This window comes from Cricetulus griseus, chromosome 5 (assembly GCF_003668045.3).
Source record: "Cricetulus griseus strain 17A/GY chromosome 5, alternate assembly CriGri-PICRH-1.0, whole genome shotgun sequence".
Lineage (NCBI taxonomy): Eukaryota > Metazoa > Chordata > Mammalia > Rodentia > Cricetidae > Cricetulus > Cricetulus griseus.
In genome coordinates this window covers 147,852,083-147,872,801 of record NC_048598.1, presented here as the reverse complement: position 1 = coordinate 147,872,801, position 20,719 = coordinate 147,852,083, and positions in this window count along the sequence as shown.

Below are 20,719 nucleotides of genomic sequence, written 5' to 3'. Positions count from 1 at the left end.
AGAGATCTGAGAAGGGTATATTTTATCCGAATCTACTAAAAAGTGATAGAAGCCAGTTAGAAGCCAGTCCATATACAGTTAGCCATACCCAATTTTCTCCATTACCGTTGGAGAAAACTCTCTCAAAGAACAGCAGTCTTTGCCAGGCCTATAAGGTGAGAGGTTTTTTCCTCTCTGTGGAAGAGGGACATGGAAAAGACTGACCTTGTTTTGTCTAGGCAAAGGGGGTGCAATCAATTTTCCAGTGTCCAGCAGCTTTGTCCACAGTCTCGGCTAGGTCCTGGCAAGCGGCAGGTATCACATCCGAGCATCTCGCTCACTGGTCCAGGTGCAGGAACTGGGGTGCCTCATAATCTTCTTTGGAGACTTTGGGTCATCGTCAGGATCTGGCAGTCTGTCTGATATTATAAACTTTAAAGATAACAATTTAAATGCCATATTCTGAATATCTCTGAAGCATTAGAAGTCTGTTTGTCTGTTTTAGTTACTTGCCTTAAGCACACAAGAAGCATACAGGTGGCTAGGAAAGGTCTTATTTCTGTAATTAATTTCAGCCGGACTGTAACTGGTTTTAACTTAGTAAAATATTTGAAACTTAGCACAGCTGAATTTAAGACTGCATAGGGTTACTTTATAGTCCTTAAACAGTAGCTACATGTACACATTTTAGCTGCTTTGTTTAAACTTATTTCTGAGACAGGGTTTCTCTGTGTAACAGTCCTGGCTGTCCTGGAACTAACTCTGTAGACCAGGCTGGCCTCAAATTCATAGAGATCCACCAGCCTCTGCCTCCAAGTGGTGGAAATAAAGGCGTGTGCCACCAACACCCTAAATTCAACTTCTGAAAACATAAACTGTAACATCTTATAATAGATTAGCAGCTTTTATAAAACAAGAACTTTACATTGTCAGGCTTTGCTTAAAAATGATTCTAAGTTGAAGCTCTTTATGTACAAACATTAATAAAAACAAACATTAAAAAAACTGGTTTTAAAAAGAAATTTAGATTCCCTTAATGTCTTTCTGTAATATATAGAGAAGCATTAACATTTTAAATCTTAACTGAAAAACTTGTTTCTAAGATGGTGCCTCTAATTTCCATGCGGTCACCTTTAGTCAAGATGGCGGTTTAAGTATCCTTTTTTAACTTCAGCAAAATGGCTACCAGTCAGTCATGTGACCAGTTTGCCATGTGGCTGGCTATAAAATGGTGGTAACTTGCACCATTTGTTTAGCTATATGCTTGTAAGAGAACTTAGGTTATACCAGGAAAAAGAACATTTTAAAACAAGTATACATAAATCACTTGAGAAATAAACAGGACTTTTTAAACAGAATTAGCTTAATATGGTTAAAATTTTAACTTATATTACCATTTTTAAAACTTATTATTTGTAGACATGAGAAACCATAGCAAACAGTTTACATTTTTCTCTTTTAACAACCTTTTCTCTGACCTTCTACGACTTGCTTTAACTTTCTATAACTTGTTATTTACCTTTAGTTCATTCCTCTGATTTTCTTAGACATTCTTAGACAAATTTCTCTTTCCCTTTCTCTCTTTATTACATAAGTCTCCTACATTTTCCCTCATTTCTCAGTCAACATAAAAATTTTTATCAAAGTCCCTTTTACAGTTTTTAATAACTTTAAGGCCTTTGTTTGTTTGTTTGTTTTTTTAGAACATCTAAATCAGACCAGATAGTTCACCTGCTGGAGCTCCATGAGTTCAGGGAAGAGAACTGGGGCGGGGGGTGCTGCTGGTAACTCCAGACCCTCGGCCAATGCAGGGGTGGGAAAAAGACCCCCGAGGCCCCCCTGCATACCATGTGTGTGGAGCACAGAGAAGGCCGGGCAACCAGGCAGATGGCGGCCTTGCAGCCATGTTCCCTCAGAGTAGGGAAACTCCCGAGGCAAGCCAGGACCCATGGCAGGACGGCAGCTGGGGCAGAAACAGCCCCACTTGGCATGCCTCACAGACCAGCAGGTGGGGATAGAAAGGGGGTGGCGTGGTGGATCCTGAATTGAAAACCAACGATGATAACACAGAATAGACAAGAAGGAACAGACGCCAACCCAATCCGTCCGTGCCGCTTATAAGGCAATGGCGCCAGGAAGACGGGCGGCAGAATCCGGCAGCTATAACCACCGCTAACTGAGGCAGGTCCAAGTGTCCTTGGCCCCCGTCCGTACCTCCTGGGTCCTGGGTGTCCTCAGGGCAGCAGTCTGTCCTCCAGGCGCATCTGCGGATCATAGTTGAGGTAGCTCCCGCCTGAGCTCCACGTGCTTAGAGCATCAAGAAAAGACCCCTGACCCATGCATGCCATGTGCGTGGGCAGTAGGCACAGAAAAAGATGTTTAACACAGACTAGGTTCCTATTCGGAATTTCAGATGGCTAGTGCCATGGAGATCACCTTGGTCTGAAACCAAGTCTCCCCTACGGATTTCGGAAGGTTGCCGCCCGAACCTCCACCCTAAACAATTCTTGTAAACCCTAAATTAGGACCTTTACATTTACGAAATTAACAAAAAATAGTAAAACTGACACACAAGCAGGCAGTGAGGGCATGTACTGCAACAGATCAGATAACAGATAATAAACCTGCTGCTCAACTGCTCAGTCACCCAGCCCGTTTCAATCCTCCAGGCATATAGAAACCGTACAGAAACAAAGGATGGGAAAGAAAGTTACCTAGTGTGGCACCACGTGACTCAACGAAAGGGTTTGAGTCGGAACTTTAACTGACTAACTATGGTCCCTAATGTCCGTCCAGTGGTCAAAAGTTAGACTTTTGTCTAACTTTTGTCTAACCCAGGGGGTGGTTAGTACAGGGACAGACAAACAGCAAAAACAGGACAGACATCAGATAGGACAAACTGCATGTCAGAGGAATGGTGCCCCAAACCAAAATTACAAACAACCCTTGGACTTTCGTCCAGGACAGAACCAAGGGTTCCAGAAACACCTCTATTTTCTGGGCATGTCTGCTTTCCCTATGGTCCAAATTATAAATTCCAAATACCAATACAAATTACAAATACAAATTACAAATACGAGTTCTGCGCAGGCTCAGATCAAATTCAAGTCATGGCACCAAACCAACAAAACAGCAAATTCAAATTGCACCAAACCAACAAACAGCAAGAGACATAACAAGCAAACATATAACATTGAACATATAAGTTGCAAGCTCGAATCATCTTACCTCCAAGATCGAATCCACTCAGGTGAGAGGTGGTCGAAAATCCCCCCAAATCCCAGACGAGCCCCCCAAATATTATACCTACGGAAAACTCAGGTATCCGGGATCCCAGGCCACAACCTCAGTCACCCCAATCACCAGGCGGATTCGAGAGCTTGCTGCAAACTGCATGAGGCTTTATTGTTTTTTTTTTTAATGAGCTAACCCCATGTTAACTCAGGTCTTTCACCCACCCACCATGGCGGATGGCACACAAAAGACAGTTCCTAGGGGCTCCTGAGAGATCTTGTAAGGCAGCATAAGGGGAGTGTCTAGGGGTACACACAGGCTCAGGATTGGTGTGCCTCCAGGCTTGGAGGGCTTGCCCTGTGTGTACCCCTAGGTACAACTGGTTGTTATGACCCATATGCCCTCCCAGGGTGATTGCTATGCTCTGTGCGTCATTGCTGTGTGCTTGTCCTTAAAGTACACCCAAGGTTGTAAAGCATAGCGCCACCAACTAACTTCTGATTGGTTCCTTGTCACGAGGCAGGCATCTGACCTCTAAGTGACCAAGGCAAGGTTATGGCAAGCATGTGTTACTGTCATGGCTGCCGAAATGGGGAGCTGGTCCCTTCAAAACAAGGTGACTCTTAGGAGGAGGAGAGACAGAAACAGAGATAAAGAAGAGGAGGGAGGAAGGAGGGAGGGAGGGAGGGAGGGAGGGAGGGAGGAGGGAGGGAGGAGGGAGGAGGGAGAAAGAGAAGAAAGAAATGAAGAAAGGAAGAGAGAAAGAAAAAGAGAGAAAGAAAGGCTTGATCTGTCAGCCTTCTGATCCTCTGCCTGCTGCCACACCCCTGACCCCCACCATTATGAACTCTCCCTCTGGAACCATAGCCAAAACAAACTCTTCCTTAAGTTGCTCTTGGTCATGGTAGTTTGTCACAGCAACAGAAAGGCATCTAAAACAAAACTTTAGTAAATAAATCTTTATTTGTTTTTAGATAAAAGCTGAGAAATACCATGTTCATGGCTTAGAAAATTAAATTATATAAAGTCATCTATTTTTCCCAGGTTAGAAAATTAAATTATATAAAGACATTTATTTTTCCCAAATTGAGGCCACCAAAATAAAATCTTAACTTTTTGTTTGTTTGCAGAACTCGAAAGCTGATTCTAAAATTTAGGTAGAAAGACCAAAGGGAGAGAAAATAGTCCTGATGAAGCTCATGGCAAGGTGGCTTGTTCTATCCAATGACAAGACTATCTACAAAGTCACAGACAGTGGAGTAATCTCACTCACAGGGTCCAGCAAGGAACTTTGTTTAACATGTATGGGAAACTATTAGGCTGGCACAGCTTCAGGACCCTGGGGTTCTAAGCAACCCCCAAATCCAGCTCAGTCTGAACAGTAAAACACAACTTGAGCTTAACCAACCCAGAGAACCCCCACTAACCTCTTGGTAGGTACTTTCCATTGGATTGACCTAATTAAGAACACTTCAGTTTAACCAAATATTTACTTTGCCTTTCTTCCCTGTTCATCTGGTAAAAAGGTTCTCCATCAACTGTGCTCCTTGCTGGAGCTCACAAACTAACTATTTGCTCTCTGAAGTGACCTAGTTCCTAATCTGTTATTTAGTCAAAGGGATCCTTCAAAATTTCAATACTCTTAAATATATCTTCTGACATAGCAAAGGTACCAGTAACTCTAAAACTGGACCACAAATACAGATGTTTCATTAAATAGTGCTGGGATGATAATCAATATGGAAAAAATAAAATTGGATGTTGTAGAATATTCCTTTATTCCATGTGAAGATATATCACTGTGATTGGTTTAATAAAAAGCTAAATGGCCATCAGGTAGGCAGAATTTTCAGGACTGAGAGAATTCTGGGAGGAAGAAGGGCAGAGAAGCCAGACAGACAGAACAAGTCGGACACACAAAATGGGATAGAGGTAAAAGTCACATGGTAGAACATAGCTTAATAAAAATATGGGTTAATTTACGTTGTAAGAGCTAGTTAGGAACAAGCCTAAGCTATCAACTAAGCTTTCATAACTAATAAGAAGTCTCTGGGTCATTATTTGGGAGTTTACTGACAGGACAGAGAAAGACTCACTACATTGGACTTCAACCACAAACCAACCTTAACTCCAGGATTAAAGTTCCAAAAGCAAACGGTTAAAATATAAAACTTCTAGAGGAAAATCAAGGCAAATATCTGAGTTTCCTATGGATAAGAAAGGAGTTTGTAAATAAGATGAAAAAAAACCCCACAAGTCATAAGGTAAAACATCAATAAGATTGACTGAATTAAAATTAAGAAATGATGTTTACAGGAGTCTGGGGACATGACTATGTAAGCATGACAGCCATCTCCTACTGAGGTTAAAGAGTACACCTCTTAGTTCTAAGAAACTCTGCTCATTATATCTCCTTCTAGACAAGGAAGCAACAGGTCTCAAACATTTTAAATTGGTTTGTACTTTTAAATGATGACAAAATATATGGTTAGATCTGTTACAACATACTATATGTCTGGTTTAAAATATATTCTATATGGTGATAAAATTTTAAGGTTGTTGTGGTGATATATTTTTTATGATTTAATGAAGCTTGCCTGAGGGTTCAGAATGCAAAGGTTGCCATAAGCCATAGAGGTTAGGCAGTGGTGATACTCACCTTTAATCCCAGCAGCCATACGAGCTAGCCATAGAGCCAGGTGGTAGTGACATATATCTTTAATCCCAGGACTCAGAAGACAGGCAGATGGATTTCTGTTAGTTCAAGGCCACATTGAGCTACACGAAATTGATCCAGTCCTAAAGAGAAACAGAGCTTACACAAAGATGGTCTTAGCACTTGGGATCACATGTCTTTAATCCCAGCACTAGGGAGATAGAAAAGGAAGAAGAAAGGGGTCTCATGTGGAGATTTAGTTTCCAGACAGGGAGAGCTGTTGTCTCTGAGGATTCATGGAGAGAGCATTGCACTCTGAGGATTCATGGAGTCAGGATCACCCTTTCAGTCTGAGGTAGAAGTAAGAGCTAGTGGCTGGTTGTTTTGTTTATCTGACCATCAGCTTGAACCCCAATATCTATCTCTGGGTTTTTATTTTTCATGTTACAGGTTATAAATATCTACTCAGAGTAACAAAAGCTAACTTAGAAATTTACACCTAAGTACTTATGTCTCTGTCAAGGGTTCGACACCAAGCTTCTAGAGAATTTAAATAAATGACAACATGTGTTTGATAACAGGTATTTGATAAATAGGATAGATATTCTATAATAGAATACCTGGCCATCAGAAAGGGTCCTTTCCCCAGAGTTGGGCATTTGAGCAGAGGCCCCATGGCCTGTCAAGGGCAGTGCTGGCCTCTGTGATCCCACAGTCTCTGCTCATCGGCCACACCCCAAATCAAAATTCCCCTTTTCTTCTGTTCCCAGTTGGCCCTGGGATCTTTCCCTTATCACTTTTCCTTGCCTTTGTAGGAGACAGTCTCAGTTTGGTACAAACTTGTTCTGTTTTTACCCACAGATAGCTATCTTGGTTTCTTATCTGTGATTAAAAGGTTTTATTTTGATACTAAAAGAGCTTCAATTCAAAAATCATTATTTTTAAGGCTAACCCTGACAGAAATGTAATGTAAAGTCCTAGACTTATGGAAGCTGCTAACATATTGTAGACTGATAAGGAATACAAGTTAAAAGTCATCGTATAAATGATCAAGCTCTTTAATTGTAGTCATGCTAAGTACTGATGTAATTAATTACAGGGATAAGCCTTACCTACTCCCCTATATGCTTTCAGAGTAAAGCTTAAAGCAAATAACTAGAAACAAAGTTTGTCTACTCAGAAATACCTGATAGATAGTCCTCAAATGCTCAGAGATCTGTACAATATGGCATTTAAAATGTTTAATTGAAAAGCTTTCCATAATAGAGAGACAAGCCAGCTCCTGGCAGCACCCCTATTTCTTCCAAAGAAGATGGATGGGCACAGAAGAACCTCCACCTAAAACTTGCTTCAAAAGTGGCAATGTCAGCCACTGAACAAAACATGCCTTTCTCCTCAACTGTTGCAAAGACTCTCTTCAGAGTGGACAAAACTGGAGAATTGACTGCCTCGAGTTGCCTAAGCAAAGGTAGACTGGTCTTCCTGCAAGCTCCTACTCCACAGGATCTTCTGAGGCCTGGGAGGCCTACACCTTCCAGCTGAAAACTGATGTAGCTCTGAGATCTCTACCCTCAGTGACCACGGAGGACCCCAGGAACTTTCTAGGCAGCCAACAAGTAAGTCTCTGTCATTTCCAGTCACTAACTCAGGTAAAATTTATCCTTCTTAGAACTCTGACGCTGTTTGATGACTAGTAGCTTTGTCAGATTAACAGCAGCAACCAAGGTTTCAGCTGCCTTCTCAGTTCTCTATGTAAAGTTCAGGTCACAGGCCTCAATTTCCTAGAGTTAATACTAAGTCTAGACACAGTTCACCTTGCTACCAGCCTCAAAAAAAGAAAAACTCACTGTAACAATAAAGTCTTTCTGCCAAGCCGCCGGAGCCCTGCTGCCATGTGGGCGCTTTCTGCCAGGCTGTCCACGTTCCACCCAACACCACGTTTATGGTCCCAAGTAACATACAGAGACTTATATTAGGTACAAATGCTGCTTGGCCAATGACTAGGATTTCTCATCTGCTAGCTCAGTCTTAATTATCATAAATCTATATGTTTTATATGTTTTATAAACAGACGCCAGCAGAAGCGTCCTGTCTTCCCGGGCTCACATGGTGACTCTGCCCTTTCTCTTACCTTTCCCAGAATGCTCCTTGACTCCTACTCCCACCTATCTTGCTTTCCTACTGGCCAAGAGTACTTTATTTATCAACCAATAAGACAGTCATAGGCACAGAAGGACCTCCCCCATCAACTCACAAAACAGATTTCAGTATAACTTCTTACCATTCCTTTGTTTAAAGGAACTTACTTTACAGTGGCTGCTCTCAGTGGCCAGCCACCACTGGTGAATTAGATAAAAGGTGTTTTTTTAAGGTGCAAAGTTTTTGTGAGGACATGAAAGCTTAAGATGTGAGGATCTAAGAATGATTCAGGGTCTAAGAAAGTGACTTCAGATGTGTAAACACAAGTTATGAAGGTGTGAGAATAAAAAGTTTTAAGTGTTGATAAAGAGAAAGTGATTTGAGACATTTAAAGAATAAATCATGTTCCAGATCTCTCTTTTTTTTTTTCTTTCTCTTGTTACGCTACTCTTATATTAAGACTCCAAAGGTTCATAGTCTTAACATTAATTGATAAAACTCTGATGAGCTGTTAGTCTAGCTCTGGCTGAGTGCTAAACACCACACTATCACTATACAATCATAGCTATAATAGATTTTAAATTCTCTTTGGTTGTTTTCTAACTATAGGCTTAAAAGGTACTTTTCATTGTGCTAGAAACATCTGTCATGGTTTTTCAGATAGAAGAAAGACTGCTAATATTTTCAACCAGAATCATTTTCGGCATGAGTGTACTGCCATTTCTACAACATGATCGATCACAAACAGTGGGAATGCCAATACGCCTAAAACCTAACTTTTCACAAACGCAAAGAATTCTTATAAGTTCCAGGAAGTAGACTCAGATTCACCTCAAACAGGTCAGATGCAGCCACCCTTCAATTACCAGGGCCTAAGCAGCCTAAGCCCACTCCCCCCCACCTTCTCCTGGTCCTGACACCCTCCCCTCAATTACCAGGATCTAAGAAAAAAATTTTCCCTAAACTTCACCTTGTCCTCTGTTCTACCAGCATCTCACCAGGTCCTAGAGGCACCAGATGGTTCCACAGAGCCTGGACAGCAGTGAGGCAACCAGGTACTTCAGGATGTAGCCAGCTCCCCAGTTTTCTCAGGGTCTCCCAAGATTCCGATGACCCCACATCATCAGGAAGTAATCTCGACAACTTGATGCCCTCATTCCCCTAACCTGCTATGCCTAACTCTTCACCTTTTTTAATAAACAAAAAGGGAGAAATGTTAGCATCCGGACACACCTGGCCTACCTTGGAGACCCAGCAGAGCATGAATTCACAGTACACAGGTAGTACCCTGGCCTGCTGTGAACATGAGCTGTGCCCTGTCCCTTTAAAAGGGAGGAACCCTGCCCACTCTCTCTCTTCTTCGTTTTCTTTTTCTTCTCCCCTCATCCCTCTCTCTCTCTCTTTCTCTCTCTCTCTCTCTCTCTCTCTCTCTCTCTCTCTCTCTCTCTCCCTCTCTCTCTCTCTCTCTCTCCTCTGACTCTCAGTACCTCCCCCCACTCTCTCTTGACTCTGACTCTCAGTACCCCCCTCACTCTCTCTCTCTCCCTCCCCTCCTCCATTTTCCATTCTCTTCCCGCAATAAAACTCTCTTTGCATGGCATGTCTGTCTCTCATCCACCACTTTGGTTTGCACCCAACCTGCTAAGGTCTCTCTCGAGCAGTATCATAACAATGACTTCCTGAGTTTGGATCCCCAGCTCTTGGGGGAGCAGAGAGATGAAGATCCCTGGAGCTTGTTGGTAGCTAATCTAGCTAAAACAGAGCTCCAGGTTCAGTGAGAGACCCTGCCTCAAAATGAGGTAGAGAATGATAGGGAAAGACCACAAAGTCAAATTCTTGCCTTCTCTCCCCCTTCCTCCATCCCCCTACACCATACACAAAGAAGAAATAAAGAAATGCAGGAAGGAAGGAACAAAGGAAAAAGAAAGGGAAAATCTAAACTAAGAATTCTGTTTGCAGAAGATCTCATCATAGAGGAAGATGTCTAGTCACAGAATTAGAGGAAATACTGGCAACAATCCAGAGATAAAAATTACTACCAACAGTTCGAATGATTCAATTTTTAAAAAGCCAAACTACTTAGAAAAGAAATCACCAATCTCTACCTTCATGAAAGAGAAAACCTGAATGACCCAAAGGCTGCTCAATCTCATTGGCAATTAAGTAAATACAAATTAAAGTTCAACCATTATAGTTGTTTTTCTTTTTAATTTATTTTGATTAGAAATAAGATTATTTTACATTTTAATCCCAGGTCCTGCTCCCTCCCCTCCTCCCCTGCTCCCTCAACTAACACCCTACCTATCACATAAACTTTCTGCTCCCCAGGGAGGGTGAGGCCTTCCATAGGGGGGGTCTTAAAAGTCTGTCATATCCTTTGGGATAGGGCCTAGGCCAACCCCCTTGTGTCTAGGCTCAGGGAGTATCCCTCCATGTGGGATGGGTCCCAGAGTCCATTCTTATGCTAGGGATAAGTACTGATCCACTACAAGGGGTCCCATAGATTTCCAAGGTCTCCTCACTGACACCCACATTCAGTGGGTCTGGATCATTTCCATGCTGGTTTCCCAGCTATCAGTCTGGGGTCCAAGAGCTCTCCCTTGTTCAGGTCAGCTGTTTCTGTGGGTTTCATCAGCCTGGTATGGACCCCTATGGTCATCAGTCCTCCTTTGCAACTGGATTTCAGTTCAGTTCAAGGTTTAGCTGTGGGTGTCTGCTTCTACTTCCACCAGCTGCTGGATGAAGGCTATATGATGGCATATGAATTAGTCATCAATCTCATTATCAGAAGAGGGCATTTAAGGTAGCCTCTCTTCTGTTGCTTGGATTGTTAGTTGGTGTCATCTTTGTAGCTCTCCAGACATTTCCCTAGTGCCTGATTTCTCTTTAAACCTATAATGTCCCCCTTCTATTAAATTATCTCTTATCTTGCTCTCTTCTATTCTTCCCCCAACTCAACCTCCTTGCCCCATCATGTCTTCCTCACCCCTCCTCTTCTCCCCTTCTCATTCTCCTAGTTCCCTCTCCCTTCCCCCCCCCCATGCTCCCAATTTGCTCAGGAGATCCTGTCCCTTTCCCCTTCTTCAGGAGACCATGTATGTCTCTCTTAGGGTCCTCCTTGTTTACTAGCTTCTCTGGCAGCATGGATTGTAGGCTGTAATCCTTTACTCTATGTCTAAAATCCACATATGAATGAGTACATACCATGTTTGACTTTTTGTGACTGGGTTATCTCACTCAGAATGGTTTCTTCTAGTTCCATCCATTTGCCTGCAAATTTCAAGATTCCATTGTCCGTGTGCCCCCCCCCTCCACTGAGTAGTACTCCATTGTGTAAATGTACCACATTTTCTCTATCCATTCTTCAGTTAAAGGGCATCTAGGTTGCTTCCAGGTTCCCACTATTACAAATAATGATGCGATGAACATCGTTGAAAAGATGTCCTTGTTGTATGAATATGCCTTAGAGTGGAATTGCTGGATCTTGTGGTAGACTGATTGCCATTTTCCTGAGGAATCACCATACTGATTTCCAAAGTGGCTGTATGAGTTGGCACTCCCACCAGCAGTGGAGGAGTGTTTCTCCACATCCTCTCCAGCATAAACTGTCATTGGTGTTTAAGATTTTAGCCATTCTGACAGGAGTAAGATGGTATCTCAGAGTTGTATTGATTTGCATTTCCCTGATGACTAAGGATGTTGAACACTTTCTTATGTGTCTTTCAGCCATTTTAGATTCGTCTATTGAGAATTGTCTATTTAGTTCTGTACCCCACTTTTTAATTGGATTATTTGGTGTTTTGGAGACTAGCTCCTTGAGTTCTTTGTCAATTTTGGAGATCAGCCCTCTGTCAGATGTGGGGTTGGTGAATATCTTTCCCGATCCATGGGCTGTTGTTTTGTCTTGTTGACCGTGTTCTTTGCCTTACAGAAGCTTCTCAATTTCAGGAGGTCCCATTTATTAATTATTGATCTCAGTGTTTGTGCTACTGGTGTTATGTTCAGGAAGTGGTCTCCTGTACCAATTCGTTCAAGGGTATTTCCTACTTTTTCTTCTAATAAGTTCAGTGTGGCTGAATTTATGTTGAGGTCTTTGATCCATTTGGACTTAAGTTTTGTGCATGGCGATAGACATGGATCTATCTGCAGCCTTCTACATGCCAGCATCCAGTTATGCCAGCACCATTTGTTGAAGATGCTTTCTTTATGCCATTGTACAGCTTTAGCTTCTTTGTCAAAAATCAGGTGTTTGTAGGTGTGCGGGTTAATATCAGGATTTTCAACTCTATTCCATTGTTCTATCTGTCTGTTTTTGTGCCAATACCAAGCTGTTTTCAGAACTAGAGCTCTATAATAGAGCTTGAAATCAGGGATGGTGATGCCTCCGGAAGTTCTTTTATTGTACAGGGTTGTTTTGGCTATCCTGGGTCTTGTTTTTCCATATAAAGTTGAGTATTGTTCTTTCAAGGTCTGTGAAGAATTGTGCTGGGATTTTGATGGGAATTTCATTAAATATGTAGATTGCTTTTGGCAAGATTGCCATTTTTACTATGTTGATCCTACCTATCCAACAACACCATTATAGTTTTATAGCCATAAGATTGACCAAGAAAATGATGTGTTAAAATAAATATGTAAATACAGTGCCTTGGTAAAGTTGTCTCTTTGAAAGATGACTTGATGTAGCAAGTCTTTCTTTGTACTGCCAGCTCCCAAATAAAATCACACAGAGGCTTCTTATAATGAATTACTCTTAAAACTCAAATCAACCCATTTATATTAATCTACATTTTACCACATGGTTCATTCATTACCTTTCCTCCATACTGTACATCTGACTTCTTCCACTCAATGGCAAATCCCCTTCACCTAGATTCTTCCCAGAGTTTCTTTCTCTGCCCAGAAGGTTCTGCCTATCCTCTCCTGCCTAGCTACTGGCCATTCAGCTCTTTATTAAACCAATCAGAAGGTTCCTTAGGCAGGTGAGGAAGGACATAGGCACATTTTCATTTTCACACAATGTGATCAAATACCCTGCCACAACTTGACATTTCCTAGTGTGGAGAGCAAGAAAGTGAAACGTGTATAACACAATGAGCAGGCCCAGAAATGCCTTTGCTGGAGACAGTTAAACACAAAATGTCAGGTAAAGGGGCACAGTTCATTGCTGCTCAGTCTCCACTTCCAAAGTGTGGGTGGTCAGAGTGCTACAGGCTGAACCAGGAACACTACAGCAGAGACTGAAACCCACTAGGATGGCCTCACTCATAAAGCAAAGAAGAGAGGTGATATAAATAAACATGCAGAGGACATTTTGGTGTATTGCTAGCTTCTTAATGCCTTGGGAGGGAATAGGGAACTCTGAACCCCAGATCTCTTGTTAATGGCACTGGAAAACACAGAGCCCTTTCCCAATCATAATTGTCTCTTCAAGTAGGAGTAAAGTCAGTCACATGCTTTACATTCCACCCAACACTTCAAGTACATGCTCTGAGAATCTTCGGTACATGCTGTGTTATTACATATCTATAGTAATAGTACTTAGTCATATGCTCATAGAAATAACTCAAAAATATACCAAGAGTAGTCTATTCAAATAAATGTTGGTGTATTTATATATGAGACTGCTATAGGATGGAGAAAATATGTGAAATTTAGTTGCAATGCATCAATATTTTAAAATTCTCAGTAACATAATAAGAGGGCAACAGCAGAGCTCTTAAAACACAGAGTGGATTTATATATTACTTAGAAATACACATATAGGTGATAAAAAAGAAAATGCATAGAATGATTATCAAACAAGGTTAATTTTTTAAATGTGTGTGTGTGTGTGTGTGTGTGTGTGTGTGTGTGTGTGTGTGTGTGTGCCTGTATCTCTGTGTCTCTGTATATGTGTGCCACATGAGAGCCAGTGTCTTTGGGGACAGGAAGAAAGCCTTGGGTCCCCTGGATTTAGAGTTACCAAGGCAATTGTGAGCTGGGAATATAAATGCTAGGAACTGAACTCAGATCCTCTGCAAGAACAGCAAGCACTCTCCAATCCCCAATGAGGGTTTAAATCTCACTGCATATGCACTGAAGATCTGGCAAAGGGTAGAGGGCTCCTAAAACACTTGGAGAAGACTTTCTACATCCTCATCTTAACCTGTGTGCTGGGCAGACATGTTATGTTTTCATTGTTATGTTTTCAACCCACATGTGCAATTCTATATGTTAGTGTTAACTAAGACATTTCTGAATTTTCTAAAAGCAGGTAACAGATGGTCAAAGAATATGAAAAACAGTAGATTTCAACTCATTCTGGCAATAGATTTCTGGAGACGTATTTGTTAATTCAAAGACATGAGTCTCCACTATTTTTATTTGCACCCCCCCTCTGGGGGCCAGCAGGGGTAGATATGGGGGTGCACCTATGTGGGTTTATGCATGCCCCAGTGTGAAGGTGGAAGTCATAGGGCAGCTTTCACTGGTCAGCTCTCTCCTTCCACCCTGGGTCCTAGGGGTCAAAGACAGTGTGGCTTGGTAACCAGAGTGTTTATCCATTCAGCTATCTCTCAGGCCTTTTTGTCTATTATTGGGGGCTACATGTGCAGTGGTATATACATGGTTGCACACATGTGTGGCTGTCTGAGGACAATTTTGAGGAGTTCTCTCCTTTCCACTTCCATGCAGCTTCCAGAGATCATACATAAGCTTGTATGGCAAATGTCTTTATCTCCTGCGCCATCATGCCAACCAGACATGAATCTTTCAATGGGTCAGCGTTTATGCACACCTGGCAGTAGGCCTTGTTTTAGGCATTTGTGTAAATGGCTTCCACTTTCTGAACCAAGTCAAAGCCTAAATAACAAATGAGGCTGTAGCCATAGAGGACAAATCTGTTGCCTATGTGGTGTTTTTTGTTTTGTTTTGTTTTGTTTTGTCTTGTTTTCTCTAGTGGGAGCTTGAGTTAGATTCCCATGCAGAAGACATACAAGAATGTTGGGACTGTTAACCCAGTAGATTAGAGCTGTTTGGTTCGCCACAGAACCAAAGGGCAGGAGGAATTCTCACCTTCAGCCTGTGTATACCCATCTGGGTTTCCGCCTGTGCAGCAGGAGGCCTTCCCAGGCCAGCTAATCTCACTTCCTCTTCACCTGGAGTTCACCGCGGCCTTTTGGCCTTTTCCTGTGTGTGAGAGAGATGCATTGCAGGCTCATCTAGATGGAAACACGGAGACTTCAAAACCCCCGATAGCTATCAGCAAAACACCCATAGCTCCCAACACAAACATCCGAAGAGAAGCTTCCTTTCTTTGGATGCTTTGCGGAGTACAGAAATAAATATTGTTGACAGGGCCCAGGGAGAAAATAAACCTCTCCTTGCTACAAAACCGAGAGGAAAGGAACCTGGACACTGCCAGTAATCCTCAGCTTCATGTCCTTGCAGGGATAGCTCTGCCCCAGTGGCTGGCTCAGTCCCAGCCCTGAGATACTCAGGCTGTTCTCACACAGTTCTAGCCAAAAGCCTGTCCCAGCCCAGAGCCAACGCTAGTCTAAGCCTGCTTCTTCCTCTTCCTATTCTGAGTGCCTGGTACATCTTTTCTTTTCAACAGTCAGCATGGTGACTGGCACTTAGCACTGGACTATGCTGACAGAAGAAACCTTACTCAAAACTGAGGGCCGCCTTGCTCTTTTTAGCCAAGGGAAAATGGGAGACAAGACATCAAAGAGACATACCTAGAGCCACAGAGAGAGAGAAGGGGGCAGAATCATTTGTCTTCTGAATCCCATCCCTATTTACTACCAGGTATAGAAACTTCCAGAACAGCTGTATTTTATCCCAGCTCTGGGACTCCTCAAGTCAGCACCTCTGCCTTGGCAGAAACAAAATGAGCTAATTAAATGCTTGCCACTAGCTTATTTTGGAAACTTCATGGAGTGTGTGAAAGCCCGAATGAATTTCAGGCCACTATTGATTACTTCACACTCGGAGGGAACCATCCAAGCATGGCAAGAAGGTGAGGAAGCTAAACCCGTGGCCGAGGTTTATTAATATTGTAATGCTTTTGCTTATTGGTGCAGAAAAGCAACTCTTGGCTATATAAGGGACTAAAGCTTTTAAGGCTATAACAGAGAAGAAGAGAGAGAATCCTTCAAGGTGGAAGGGCAGTCCAACCAAATGTTCCTTTACCTAATTGCTTTGGAACAACCAAGATAACCCTGCTTACTGTGGGAGAAAGAAAATCGATAGATTGTATTTAGAGGAATCTAAGGCACAATTGGGTCATTCTCCATGTGGCTAGTAGAGAGTGGTACCTGGGCACACATCCCCAGAAGAGCAGCATCAGGTAAAAAGTAGTTCGTGCAGCCTAAGATAACTCAACAGTTTTTATAAGATAGTTCCTTGTAAAACTTAGAGGTTTCCATGCCTAAGAAAGCTATACCTGTCTACTGTGAGTGAAACGTATAGCATTTTCACCAACAAGAGCACATGTAACCCTTTGGCAAGATTGCCAAGGCTCTAGATGACAGCATTAGTTCTCAAAGAGATTGCTAGGACCTGAATCGAATCGCTCCTGTTTCTCATGGAGATTTTTCAGGATTTTTACATAGTCAGTTTTTTAACTTGTCCATCCAATCAGGTTGAACACTGTCCATTACATGGTGCAGTTGCTCTAGAGAACAGGATATCTGGAAGAAATAGATGGCATTGTTTAGTCACTAACCCAGGACCGACCAGACCAAAGAGACTTGCCAACAGCCAGCCTTGGACTGTGGCCATGCCCATTGTTGCCTTTTTGTATTCACCTCTGAGCTATGATGTGTAGGAAACTCCTGACGGTTATGAAGAACTTGAGTGGGAATTCAAGAAGGCATTAAAATAGTGTTTTAATTATGTGTTTTAAATTATGTGTTTCAAAGTAATTTATGCATCAGGTTATTCCAATATAGTATCAAGCTAAAACACTTCTAAGCCACTTTTTTATTTCTTTGACAAGGTCTCATGATGTAGCCATGACTGACTTCCAACTCATGATCCTCCTGCCTCTAGTCCCCAAGTGCAAGGGCTACAGGCATGTATCATCATGCCCAGATTTATAAAACACTTAAAAATTAAGCAAAATAGACCTTTTAGTACAACATGGATTTTTGAAAGCTAGGATTAATTTGTTCTCTGTAGTAAAAATTGTCAATTTTAGAAAGTTTCTTTGACCTTGTGGTTTATCTAAAGAATCTCCTATAGCCTTCTCTGACCCTCCTCTCCCTCACCTTGTCCTCTGGCCTCTGCCCCTGCTGTACCTGCTCCTCCTCAGCCTCACACCTGCTTCTGCCACTCTCCCATCTGCTGCGTCTCCCATCTGCCTGGGGAAAGAGTACACACCCTTCACCAGCATCCTCACCTCCCGATGGCCTCTGCCACCCATACTCTGGTCCAGCTAGAGTCCCTCTTCACCAGTAAACCTGGTGCACCGCATTTTCTTCCACCTTTTATCAGCCTAAAGTTGCTATTCTTAGCTCCTTTACCAGGGAAAAGTCTACTATTCACCAACACCCAGCTCTTCAGTTCTTCCTGAAGCCTCTTCCACTGCTCAGACAGAACCATCCACCTTTCTCTGCACTCCCATTATCTTCTGAACAGTTGTGCTTGCATATTGATCACACTGGCACACTTTCAGTTCCCAAGGCCGGGGATCTGGCTGCACCTCTTCTCTGGATCTTCTATGCATTTTTAATTGCCTGTTACAGAAGCAGCAATCTTCACTGAAAGAATCAGAGACATTGCAGTGTCCCCAAGAGTCGAGCTGTATCGATATCTTACTAGGGTGACAACTCATAGAGGTATAAAGTTAACCAATGCTCCATTATTTGACAAAAGCACTAACTTTATCACTGGATTCGACGTCATGCTGATACCGCACTGCTGACTTCCTTCTCTCTTTGTCGCCCACGGTGTTTTTACCTGGAAGATGCTCTTTTTGAGGCCCTCTCTGAGAAAGGCATCCTGAATACAGTCCCCTTAGCCGTGAAGCTCCTTCCACTCAGGAGTCTGATAGCTGGCTGTGTAGTTCCTATTAGAAAGTGTCACCACTTTGGCAGACACACCTATCTGGTGCAGTCTCATGCAATGGGGACTATCTGGGCATGGTGGCTAAGCCACTGCCTGGCTCAACCTGAACACTGAAGAAGAGATTGATGGTCTGTTTAAAGAGAAAAAAAAAAAAAAAAAAAAAAAAACCTTCCAGAGACACTTCTTAGCAATGTCTTTCTTTGATATCCAATCCAGATGAGAGTTTAGTCACTTATTGGAACCTCAGTCCCAGGACACGATATATCCACCCTCACCAGGCCATGCTTCTTTGTGGTTTTGATTTGTTTCAAGTGTTATAAAAAACAAAACAAAAAAACCCACTTCAACAAACCAGGCCTGATGACATAGGCCTATACACCAAAAGAGGCTGAGGCCAGAGTATTGCAAGTAGGTTCAAGGCCTGCTGAACTCTTGTGTGGTCAAAGATGATCACTAACCCCTGGTCCTCCAAACTCCTCCTTCCAAGTATGAGTTTATAGAAGTGTACTGCCAGGACACTCAGTTTGTGTGGAGCTAGAGGCTGAGCTTTGGGCGTGGTGGATGCTAATCAGTCAACTGAGCTACACTCACAGCCGTGTATGGATTTGAGGAGTCTTTTCCTCCTGGACTGCTATGGGTGATCCAGAAGAAATAGGGGAAGACTGTCAAATGCTGTTCTCTTTTCCAAGCCACATTCCAATGTTTGGTTCCTTTTTATGTCTTCCCCTTGGCTAGATATAGGCTTTTAGTTCCTTGGCTCACATCCCTCCTTGACTTGCATTTATTCCATGTTCTTGTCTCCGTGTTAATGGTTAACAGAGCATGTACCGTAAATTAGCATTTATAAAAATCAATTACACTGCTTCATAAGACAGAGCAGAAACTTGAGATTGTCTTCACCAGATCATTTGTATTTATCTGTTAATTATAAACCTTAATTGTCTCTTTTTATCATATTAATTTGCACAAATTGTACAACTTCAGAGTTTAGCAGTTTCCAAGCCCTTGAAACACAATTACTCTCTTAGCATTCTTTTCAGAAACATGGTGTTCATTAATGATTAGGTTGGTAAAATTAGCAGTTTTGATAATTGGCCTTGGCTTCTCCTTGGATTAATTTTTTTCTTTCCCTACTAAAGTTCTGGCTCCCATAATTATACATGTCTCTTGGCTTCTTCCTGTGCCCGGGCTCTGTTTTAATTGGCCTTCGTGGATCATAAGATTTCACAGGAACGGGGCTCAATGTAGAATGCACTTGTATGCCAATGGACCGATTCCAAGCAGGTTTGACTCTTTCCCCTCTTGGACTTGTGCTCTGTGAGCTCCTTCACATGTTCCAAACTCTTCACATAAGAAGAGTTAGATATGAAGGGAGGAAAGCGTGCCCACATTGCAACCCCCCCCACATGAAACAACACAGGACCCCACCATGCAAACTGACTGGTTCTCTCCTTGGTCACCTTCCAACTTGGGATCCATTTCTCCTTGGTCTGACACTCACATAGAAGGAGTGATGTCATACATCACACAGCAAGTATCCAGAGACCAAACAGGATTTGTTCTTCCAAGAGATGCACAAATCTTGATTAAATAGATAATCCACTCTAAAGGATAATGCACCCTAGCCATCCAGAGCTAGGCATCTGCCCCGACCTTCGGGGAATCACTCGAGCTCACACCCTGATGTGCTGCAGTCACCAAAGAACCTAGAAGGGAAGGGTCAGGGGAAACAAAGAATGACAGCAGGTTTCTGATCAAGCTGCAAATTTTTATTTTTCACAGGGACCTTATATAGGGGTGCCAAGTAGGGAGCTTGGCAGGAAGGGAGAGGTCGTTTGAGGCTACTTGCCTGATAACCAGGCTGAGGAATGTCCCTGTGCATGAGTCCTTGAGAGTGCAGGAGGTTACCAAGGTCACAGGGTGCAGGTGTTAGATAGTGGGTTAGAAGCTGGGAAGGGTTGCTAGGTGACCTGACCATGAAATGTATCTTTCCATCTATAAGCTACTTCATGAGCCCTGATGTTATCTATCAGGGAGTAAAGGATTGAAGGCAGTTATTCTTCTAATAATAGTGTGTTTATACTGGCAGCTTCTGCCCAAGTCTCTTACAGGTCCAAGGTTACTTTTGCCATGGCCCCCAACAGACATCCTCTCACTTCCAAGAAAATTATGGCTTTCTGGCACTTTCCACAGGTTTTGCATCCAGCTCTTTGAATACTGATGGGCAATCTTCATGCTACACCCCAAGGCTGCAAAGCTTCAGAGAAGGGAAATACCTGTCCCCTGCGGTCCCAAGAGTTAGCAGAGCTAAGGGTTCTATCCTGACTCACTGGCATGTCCTTGATTGGACATTCAGATTGCTTAGCTCACTAGGCTGCTGCCTCCTTCAGAAGCCACCATTCCAGTGTGAAGCCAGAATTTTTCATAATTACCTGAGTCAAAACCCAAGCCAGGTATGGACATACAAGTCAAGGCCTCAAGTCTTCGAGCTGTGGCCTTTCAGGATTTTGCTCATTGTATTGGGTAGGGAAGAGGTGCCAGGGAAAGGCGGAGCAGCCAGAGGCACCTGGGAAACAACTGCCTTTGCTTATTATTTTTGGAAATGGGGTCCCATCATGATACTCAGGCCACCCTAGAGTTCTTGCTCTCAAAAGATTC